The 10,903-nt window shown below is 41.2% G+C and overlaps 1 pseudogene across 1 annotated transcript; it reads left to right on the top strand.

The window, feature by feature from the left end:
- Nucleotides 1–1,332: 1,332 nt before the first annotated feature.
- LOC311170640 (high mobility group protein B3-like) lies at nt 1,333–2,637 on the top strand (annotated as a pseudogene). The gene is made up of 2 exons: nt 1,333–1,343; nt 2,025–2,637. The product of its transcript is annotated as a high mobility group protein B3-like (transcript).
- The last annotated feature ends 8,266 nt before the right edge of the window (nt 2,638–10,903 follow it).

The raw sequence follows: 10,903 nt of genomic DNA, 5'->3' as shown, positions 1-10,903 counted from the left end.
TGTCCCCAGGTCCGCGGGAGTGGGGAGAGAGGGGGGTGTGGGGGGTGGGCATGGGAAATCCCAACCTTTCAAAGGCAAAAGGCAACCTGTGTCTTAAATGGACAATTATGGAAATGGCACCATAAAGTTTAAAAAAAAAAAAAAGGAATTCAAGTCAACAAGTATTTATTAAGCACTAGGTGCTGTGCCAGATGAATCATCAGAATAATAAGAATAAAAACAAATCAAATTTGCGATTCTCCTTCCTGTTGCCAAGCATGTTTTAGGTAGATTATATGTATTAACTCATGTAATCTTCAGAATCAACTTGTAAGTTTATACTTGTTCAATCATCTCCCACCTTAAATATTCAGAAACAAGACACCAAAGAGCAAAGAACCTTCGCAGAATTATCCAACTGGTAAGTGGTAGAGCTGGGATTTAAACTCAGACAATAAGCCTTCAGTGTCTATGTTTTAAAGCACTGTATGGTAGTGTCTCTGAAGACATAACTTGTTTTCCCAAGAAGGTTACAGGGAGATGGACTCATAAATAGATGATACCAATATGCTATGGGGAGAAATAGGTGCTTGGGAATTCCTTAGTCCGGTCCTGGGACAAATCCTGCCTGGGAGAGATTCTAGAGGAGTAGGCAGGAATGAGTTAGATAGGGAAAGAAAACAGGGCTACTGAAGAAGGCAAGGAGTAGCAAGCAGTTTGCAGTGGAAATAGTATAAACCATAAGGAGGGTGGGGTGAGACACAACTGGGCACCCAACATGGTAAAGACACACCATGTATGTTTGTGGAGTGAATTCATAATCATCTGGCCAAGCATGACTTTTGTAGGCCAAGTTAATGATTTTTTTTTTCTTTGTAGGCCAAGTTAAGGATTTTTTTTTTAAACAAAGAGGAGTCTTAAGCAAAGGAATGTACATTTTACAAAGATTGTTTTAGCAACACTATTGAGAATACATAAATATGTATGTAGATAGATATACATTGAGAGCAGGGCAAGTTTATCTGTCTTTTCCAGTAGCTCTTATAGGAAGTTCTTATGTCAGAAACCAGTTAGAAAGTGAGCCAAAGTTATAATTTTCTCCATAAATTATAGTATTTATTTAACTTTTTCCTTCCACAAATTGAACCATGACACCATCTGCCTAAGGAATTTTAAGAGATGAGTGACTAAGCTTCTTTTCTTTCCTCTTCTATTTACTGTACTTTCTTCCCTAATTTCTTTTCTCCTTCCTCCTCCTCCTTTTCTTTCTTCCCTTATCTTACTTATTTCATCAGATGGTTATATTGGCCTCAAACCACACCTCAACTTCACCACAAGTGTTAAAAGGGAGACATGAAGATGGTGTAGGAGGGTATTGCAATGATTTATGTAAAATATTATGCTGGGTGTCTGAAACATAATAATATTAGAAATAGATAAGAGGGCGCATGTCTGGGAAACACCTAAAATGGCCGGCTCTGTGTGCTTGGGTTGCTGGGGCACTTACAGACTTAGAGGAGCCAGGATGAATTTGGGTTTTGGCCTAGAAGGCTGTCATTTACTGAAATATTGAGCACAAAAAGAAAAACATGTCCAGGAAGGCAGGTGAAGTGTTTAGTTATGGACTTGTGGACAGGTTGTAGATGGATCCAGAACTGAAGGAACCATGGAGATATTAAGTTCATGTTTATTGGCCAGAGGCTGTGATAGCTTATTTCAGAGTGGCCACCATCAGTTTCCCTCCGCCCTGTGCGTGTCCCAGCCCCATCCATGGAGGACTCTGTTTCTCCTCCCCCTGAATCTCATCTACAATTGAAAATGCTTTGACCAGTAGACTGCTGTGGAAGAGATATTTTGAGACTTCTCAGTCTAAGTCTTAAAAAGATAGGCCATTTTTAGTTACTTCCTCTTGAAACATACCATCGAATTCAACCACCATGCTATGAGGAAGCTCAAGCAATGAACCCACAGAACAGCCACTTGTCATGCCAGGCATGACTGAGACTAGTGAACAAATCAGTCATTGTGGCTAGAGGTGATTCCAGAAAGCCAAGAGGTGAGATGTCTTCTTACACCTTCTTAGTGCAGAACATGCAAGAAGGAGCATAAGAAGAAAAAAACCCAGAGATCCCTGTAAATTGTGCAGAGTTTTCCAAGAAATACTCGAAGAGATGGGAGACAATGTCAGGAGAGAAGTCTACATTTGCCAAAATGGCAAAGGCAGATAAAGTGCTCTCGGGGAAATGAGGGATGATGGCCAGGAAGGAGGCAAGAAAGACCCCACTGCATGGATTCTTAGTGTTCTGTTCAGAATTGTGCCCCAGGGTCAAACCCACAAACCCTGGTGTTTGTATCTGAAACATGGCAACGAACCTGGACGAGAGGTGGAATAACTTGAGTGACAGTGAAATGCAGCCTCACAACAATAAAGAGGGGAGGCTGAAGAAGTGCACGGAGGATATTGCCAACTGTAATTCAAAAGGGAAGTTTGATGGCACAAAGGGTCTCGCTAAAGTTGCCAGGAAAAAGGTGGAAGGGGAGGACAAAGAAAATGAGGACGAGGACAGGGGGCAGCAAGGAATTAAAAAAACTGTTTCTTGGTCTCCTTGTGAACACCTTAGAGTAGGGGAGTGTCTTGTGCACCTGTCTGCTGTCTGAGCCATGCCTGTTGCCCTTACAGTTTGAATCACACAACTGGATGGTATGTCCAGCCCCTCAGAGTGCTCCAGGAATTGTCAATGGCTTACAAAAAGTGGTCCAGGGATGTCCAGAGCAGCCTGAAACTCTATCAACTCTATCAACTCTGTCAAGTCTATCAACTCTATCAACTCATATTTCCCTGCATTTTTAAAATGGGACAGGAGCTTTTGTTTGGTTGTTGGTGTGCCAAGGTAATGAAAGATGTTTTCTGGCCAAAAAAAAACCAAAAAAAAAAAAAACAAAAAACAAAATAAACCCACAGAATCATGATAATGAGTGGTTATTGTTTTAAGTCAGTATTTTTTAAAGTGGTTTAATACAAAGCAAAAGAAACAAGTCCATCGGCACCTGAAAGCAGAGTGTTGCTATAACAAAAACCTAATATATACATAACATAGAAAAGCCTCCAAGTTTGGAATCTGACCGCAGGCAGAAGCTGGGAGGGCCTGGGAAAGATAGAAAGGGTAAAAGGGCGGAGAAGAAAATTGCTACTGGAAATCTGAGAATAAGGGTGTGAGTTATGGATTAGCAGAATAATTAGTGAAATGTTGCGTAAAGTAACATGAAAGACAGAAAGAATACCTAATAAATGTATGGATTTGGTTAAGAAGATTCCCAAGCAGAATGGTAACTTCTTTTAGCTACCAGCAGTAAAGGAAAAGTAAGATGAACTTCTGAAGCAACTGTTCAGTTTTCAAGCAGAATTTAGAGGCCATATTTCCAAAGCAAAACTTGATAAGAAATTATAAGATATTATAAAGCAATTTCATATTTGCTGTTTCTCTAACAAAGGGTCTCAAATGGTCACAGCAGTGGTCAAATCCAGAGGCTTCTAAGAAAACCTAGCTTCTTGGTAAAGATAAGATCAAGGGTGAAGTTGTGAGACTACTTGTTGCCACCTCAGGAAGATTTGAAGTGATGCTTCATAAATTTCTCAGTCAGATAAAAGAACTTCCTAATTGACGCATACTAGACCCTCTTAGTCGGACTACAAAAATTCTGAGAATTTTGAAGTTTGAGTCCCACTGCACACAGAATGAGGGGTTTAGCTCAGAGAGTCTCTGAATATTGCTTTGACCCTTGGTATGGATTATAATTTGATTCAAAGGTTGCCCACTACGTTTTTTAAAGAAATTATATTAGTCTGAATGAACTCAAAGAGCAGAGTTTGGGAACTATTAATCAGAAAATAAACATTTCACTGGAAAAGAAAACTGCAAAACAAAGTTTAGACTACAGATACAAAATGTGTTAAGGAACAGATAATGGAAAATGAACGAGGTCCCTGCGCTCTAACTTTGTATGAACAGGAAACAGGCTGAAAAAGTTACTTAGCTGCAAAGCCATAATGTTTCACAGGTTGAGAGAGAAAGAACCACTCAGAAGGTGAAGCCGAGATTCCAGAGGGAAGAGCCAAAAGTCATGGAAAACAACTCCCAAGGAGCAGAAATGAAGTGTTCATCAGGCAACATTCTCTCCCCAGGGTCAGAGAAAATGGACACATGTGCCCAGTTGGATTTCAGAATCTAAGGACATTCTCTCATTTTCTCTCCTTTTTTGAATGAGAATATTTATTGCTTTCATTCTATCCCTTTTCTACTTTTGTATGTTAGCTTACAAGAGAGTTAGCTTCGTCTCATAGACGTTTCATAACATTTCATGAACATTTGTTTCTGTGCAACCAAGAAACCAGAGTTCAGAAGCAAATTGGAAAAATCATACCAGAGTTGCTTTACTTTCACTTCTACTTGATTTAAATAATGATATCCCAGACTTTGAGCCAATGCCATAAAGGGATAAGAATTTATACACTAAATTAAATTTATAACTTAATCCAGTAGAGGTGAGTCTGTTTTGCACATCAGAGGATTGTCAGTTTTTGTGGCCAGAGGGCCAGCCATGGTAGATAATTGCCAAATATATCCATCAGTTCCCTCCAAAGGATGTACATGACATCTGCAAAAGAAAAACCTGACCCTATAGTAGTTAAAGCAGTATACACAGATTTTATCCAGTACTATTGCAATAGGGGGAAAAAATAACTCAGTACAGAATCCAGCTCAATTTTGAATATGACACAGCAAGTGGGAATTTATAGCCAAGAAGCAGGGGATGGGTAGGGGTGGTGATCAGTGGAAGACAAATTACTGAGGAAAAAAAAAAAATGCAGGCGTAAGGGAGGATTCTAGCTAAATTGACTTAGCAGGATTCTTGCTGAAGTCAGACCAGGGTGATCAGATGTCACTGGGGGATAACAGAGGATGAGGAATCCAATTTGATATCAAGGGAAGTCAAATATGGAGGATAGGGGATTCTGGCTAAACCAACTTAGCCAGATTCTTGCTAAAAATTGTGCAATGCAGATAAGCAAAGAACTACAAAAGTGGGGCCTACCTTAGAGTTTAGGGAAGCCTGAATAGAGTTTGGTCAATAAGAGAATTTTTGTCATATTGCCCCATCAAGAGATGGAATTTACAGCTCTGTGATTGCTTGGGTCATAGAATGCAGCTCAAGTGACACCTGGAACTTTCAGGTCTCCACAGTAAGAGAACTGGTAGCTTCCACTCCTGCCTTCTGGAACACAGCCACCACCCATAAGGAAGCACAAGATCCATGGGGCAAGGACTGTGTTGAAAAATGCCAAGACCCGCAGCTGTCAGCCCCAGCTGAGCTCCTGGTCCTCCGGCAGCCTCTATCACCAGTCCTGTGAGTGGGGCCATTTGAAACTACCACTCCCCGCCCCCACCAGCACTCTAACCAATACTACAAAAAGCAAAAGAATCGCCCATTTAACCCACAGAATGGTGGAGATAATAATATATTGTTGTTTCAAACCACAAAGTTTCAGGTGGTTTGTTGTAGCAACACATAACAAAAACAGATAAAGATTAAAACATTGCGATTAGATGATTAGAAAGTTTGTAAGAACAACCCTAGGGAAAACAGGTATTTTAGGTGATTTGAAGCTGATCCCAAAAGGAGACTGGAAAGAAATGTTCAAAGAGATAAGAGGAGAGCAGAGGGGGAAAAAAAAGGACATAACAGAAAGCAAGGGAGGACCACTTCAAGATGGAGGGAAAGACCAACAGTGTCTTATATGGCAGAGAGTTCTAGAAAGTAAAGAAAAGAGGTGGAAATCTGCCATCGGCTTTGGTAATATGAGGTCACTGATGACCTTTGCCAAAGCAGCACTGACAGAGTGGTGGAAACAGAAACTGAATCACAGAGGATTAAAGAGATCATTAGCCAGGAAATCTTACTCAGTCAAAGACAGTAAAAATGAGAGGAAACAACAGGTAGAGATATCTCTTGTAACTGAGCATCTAGGAGGAAGTTAAGAGTAATAGGCCATTTAGTAAATGGGGTTAAGGGGTCAGGAGAAGTGCTATAATCACACATTTAGGCTTCCCACTCGAGTTCCCGGTGCCTCCACTTTTCACAAAAGGCCGTCTTGAACTGATAGGTGGCTTCTGCTGTTATGTTTGTCTACATGGCTCTGCCTGGAAGTTGGGCAGAACCAAGCTTTCATGGTGTGGTGTAAGGAGCGCTGCATGAGGAGTTCTGATATGTCATCTGCCACTAGCTAAAAACAGCAAGTTTGTGACATCAGACCTCAGTTCCTCCTTAATTCAAAAACTGGATTAGACTGGAGGTGTTCAAAGGGGCTTCCAGTGTTAACATTCAATAGAAGTGACTTTATTCTCAAAAATTCCCACGTGTAACTATAATGTAATTGTTATTTCTCAGAAGACCAGAGTGTGGATGTAGGCAAAGTCATCCAATGTAAGCAAAATACTTGCAGCTTGTGTCCTGTGAATTGGAGTTTGGGTATAAACTATTCAACAAAAGGTCAGGTCCTTCCTGTGCTCTTGGGGGCTAGGGTCCCCCAGGGCATTCTGGACCCCAAAGTGGATAAGCTACACTCTCCCCACTTACACCCATGGTGAAGAGGTTTGTGGAATTGCCAGGGGATAAAGGAATAAGCCAGGTCACAAACAAAAAGAGTCAGGGGGAGCTACCAAACACAGCTTATTGTGTTCCTCAATTTACATGAGCTGGGGAGACAGATCTCTGTCACTTAAGTTGCTTCAGAGACAAGGACACCCCAGATCCTCCCTCTCAAGAGTCAGCATTGTCAAACATCTTTTTTCTCACATTTAACATCTAGTATATTGTTTCTGCATTCAGTTTTTTTCTTTTTTTTTAAAGATTTATTTATTTATGCATACAAGAACTGGGGTACAGGCTAGAGGTGCTGGGGGTGGTGAAAGGATTCACCAGACAGAGTGGGGAACAGAACAGGCAGATTGACTGAAATACACTGCTGAGGGGAGCAACGGGCGAGTCAGGAGAGGTCTGCTGCACCATGTGGGTAGCTCCTTGGCTGGGGATCGAACTTGTGCTGCAGTGGCTGTGGATCACTTCATAGGTTGCGTCTTAATACCCTGTGCTACCAGGGAGGCCCCAGTTTCTTTCTTTTCTACTTCTAATTTATAAATTCACCTTTACCCTACAAGGTGCCATTGTTCCCAGGCACAAATAAAGACAAAGCTGGAGAGTAAGTGGTTTTGCATAGCCTGAAAGTTTATTTAATTGTATTACCATGATTTCTCTTTCTAGAGGAATAAGATAAACTAAAAAGAGAAATCTTATTACATCATTCACAATTCCCACTCCAAATCCTGATATTTTAATACCAATACTTCTAGTACGATAGAAGAGAAAAAATATTGCTGGCATAAAAAAAAAAAAGTTCTCATTCCCCACTGGGTTCTAAAGAGTGGAGCCCTGTGAGTGCTCATGCTAAGGGGGTGATGAGTGTGAGTATTGGAGCAGAAAAAAGGCTTTCGAGGGGAGCTTGCATTGCTTAAGGAAGAAAGAGATAGAACTGAGAAGGAAGAAAAAGAGAATTCTGGATATTCGAGAAATGATGGAGCCTGGAAGCTACCGGGTCTGTTAGGGGAGACGGTGGGAGGACAGAGCAGCTACTAGCTGACAAGAAACACTGCAGGCAGAACTGAGATGCTTAATGGGAAAGCCTATCGTTGTGCTTTGTGCTATGCGAAATAACACTGTTAGGGGCAAAGGATGTCCCGAGCTAATTCCATGCAGGCTTTGTGGACCCAACCCCCACTCCACCCCCCCCAAAAACCATCAAGACATTGGGAAAGACAAATCCCATCACCATCAAAGGGAAGGTGGCTGGGACCTGAGGGTGGAGTTAAGCAGCCAGGTTGGGTATAAAAACCAGACACGTGGGCCTTGTGGGGCTCGCTCTGTGCTCGCCTCCTGGCTTCACGGCTCCTGGCTCGCGGCCAGCTCTCAGAGTGCCATTTGGGATTCCAGATCGGCGCATCGGGTAGGACACATTTAAAACTTTGTCTCCCACTTTACTCCCTGAGTTGTACATTTCCTCATTTGCCCTTCCCTTGTAAATAAACCTTTCGCGTGTGCCTGCAGTAGAGTATTGATAAGTCCTTTCAAGCGTGCGGGTGAGGACCCACAGTCAGGCAACCCGTTTTGTATCGGGGCTGCCCTGTAACAACACCACCAGCATTTCTCTCCTGTGCCTACCCCAGCTTTTCTGTTTGTGTGGAGGTTAAGAAAAGAGACTTTTGAGCCAAATGCCTCATTGCAACTCATTGACCCACACACACCACTAGCTGTATAACTTTGAGCTATATGACTTTAGGAGATTAAATCTAACATCTTCATTCTTTGGTTTCCTTAGCTTTAAAACAAGGATAAGAATAATGCCTATATCGTTCCTTGAAAGAAATAATAATAAGTTGATAACATTAAGGGCTTAGAATAGACCTGGTTCATAGTTCACTACTTTGCCCTAATACTTCCTAAAATTCAAGTTTTTAATTGGGGAGGCTATCACAAAGAACCAAGTTCTATTCTGTGGAAACAAGATGAGAACAAAGACCACTCCTAGCGACCCAGTCACATCTGAAGTTTTCACAATTGTTACTATTGTTATTATAATTATTTCAATCTCCTCTTAATATGCCTAAGTGCCCATGCAATTTGATTACCTTTGTCTGTACATCCACTCATTATTCCTTTACTCAAGGAGTCATTTTGCCTTCCATTATCCAACAAATATATATTCAGCACATATGTCTAACACTGTTCTAGGAACTTGAAAATAATGCTATCAAGATTCCCACTTCCATGGTATTATCAAGGAGATGGACTACTACTCTGATAACAGATAAATGAGGTAATTGCTAAGCTGATATTTGCTGTGAGAACAGCAAACAGAATCATGGGATTGACTTCAGTACTTGAAATTGACTTGGGGAGAGCAACTCCTCTAGAGAGTGTGGTCAAGGAAGATCTTTCTGAGATCAACACATTTGAGCTGGGAAATTAATACAGAGGAAGCAACCATATGAGGTATCAGGCTGAATGTTCCAAATAAAGAAGAAAAAAGCACTAGGACATCCAGATGGAAATGAGTCTGCTGTGTTTAAGCAATGGAAGGAACAGAGAGCCAGTGACCACTAAGAGAGAAAAAGACAGAAAAGACATCAGGTCAAAGAGGCAAAGAGCTATATCTACCAGGTACTCAGGGATCTTGGAAACCCAATGGGAAGCCACTGGAGGATTTTAGGCAGAGGAGGAGTAGAAGAATCAAATTTACTACATGCAAGTGGAAACCAAGTATAAGAAATGTACCAGATCTGCACTTCAAGAAGTTTCTGAGTCCACAATCTCAAGTACAGTTATTTGCATTTGCACCATAAGATCCTTGTGATCTCATCCTTTGTTCAGTGCAGAAATCTTCCTAAAGCCAGCAAACTTTTCCCAAAACGATGTTACTTGTCCACCAGTAACTACAACCTCCTTCATTTGCATGTGACTTTTCTCATGACAATATCATTCACACGGGCAGGCAAAACTAGAAATGCTCCAGCTAGAGGAAGCCCAACTGTGTTCTTGGCTCATCACACTCTTGCTCTCAAAAGAATGTAAACATTCAGCAGCCTTCCCCTTCTCTCCTCTGCTCTCCCACGATGTCTTGCTCTTTGGTGCAAGTTCTCCTGAATTCACTAATTTAACACATTCTCTATCTGTAACCTAAACTCTGCATTTTCCTTCTCTAATGAAGCAGTTCTCTTCTGATTAATATTTCCCAATGCTCTGCTTGTTGACACCTTCTTCCCTGGAATCTCTGCCTTCAGAAAAATAGATGTCCTGCTCGGGTTAAAAAGTAAATATCACCAAGTCCAATAAAAATCACAAAGGAGCAATGAAATCATAACAGGTTAAAGCTGATGATAACCAAAAACTTTTCTTCATTTCTGTCCTGAATTTCCATAAGACCCACTTGCCGTTTTCTCAGGGCCACTTAATTGAAGGTGTTGGGTTTTTCTAGATCCTTGATAGTTAGGATTCAGTTGTAAACTATGCAGTCTTTTTTGTCTGTTTTCCAAAGCAGTTTTCCACTCATAGATTTTTTTTTTTAAAGATATATTTATTTATGCACACAAGAACTGGGGTTCAGGCCAGAGGTGGGGGGGGTGAGAGGATTCACCAGAGACAGAGTGGGGAACAGAACAGGCAGACTGATGAAATACACTGCTGAGGGGAGCAGTAGGTAAAACAGAAGAGGTCTGCTGTGCCATGTGGGTAGCTCCCTGGCCGGCCAGGGATTGAACTCGTGCTGCAGAGGCTCCTGATAGCTTCATAGTGCTGCGTTTAACCCCTTGCGCCACCTGGGAGGCCCTCCACTTAGAGAATTTAAAAACTAATAACTAACTCAGATACAATTCCATTCTGCTGCTTCACCTCTGCATTATTTCCTAATAGTGAGTTGTCAATATCTTGATCTTTGTTTCCACAATTCTTGAACTGGTACTTCTATGATTTTTAAAAGTTTCTAATCCAGTACCTGAAATTACATTCTCATTTTTCTATAAAGAAAAACAACATAACAACAAACTATTTATGCACTGCCAGAAAGATCTGCATAATGGAGTAAGTTTGAATCACAATCTCCCGCTTACTACCTTAATCAAGTGACTTGACCTCTCTATAGGATGCAGTGAATAATTCTTAGTCCTTAGAGCCCTGTAGATCTCTGTAAGATCATCAGTCATTTTGCAACTGTGGACTGAACACCTCCTGAGTAGAAGTCAGAAGGCCGTATGCTCCAGAGGATACAAAGATGTGTTAGAAAAAGATAATGGATACAGAATGGGAGATTAAAATC

This window comes from Talpa europaea (assembly GCF_964194135.1).
Source record: "Talpa europaea genome assembly, chromosome: 5".
Classification (NCBI taxonomy): domain Eukaryota; kingdom Metazoa; phylum Chordata; class Mammalia; order Eulipotyphla; family Talpidae; genus Talpa; species Talpa europaea.
This window is presented reverse-complemented; position numbering and strand designations above follow the sequence as displayed.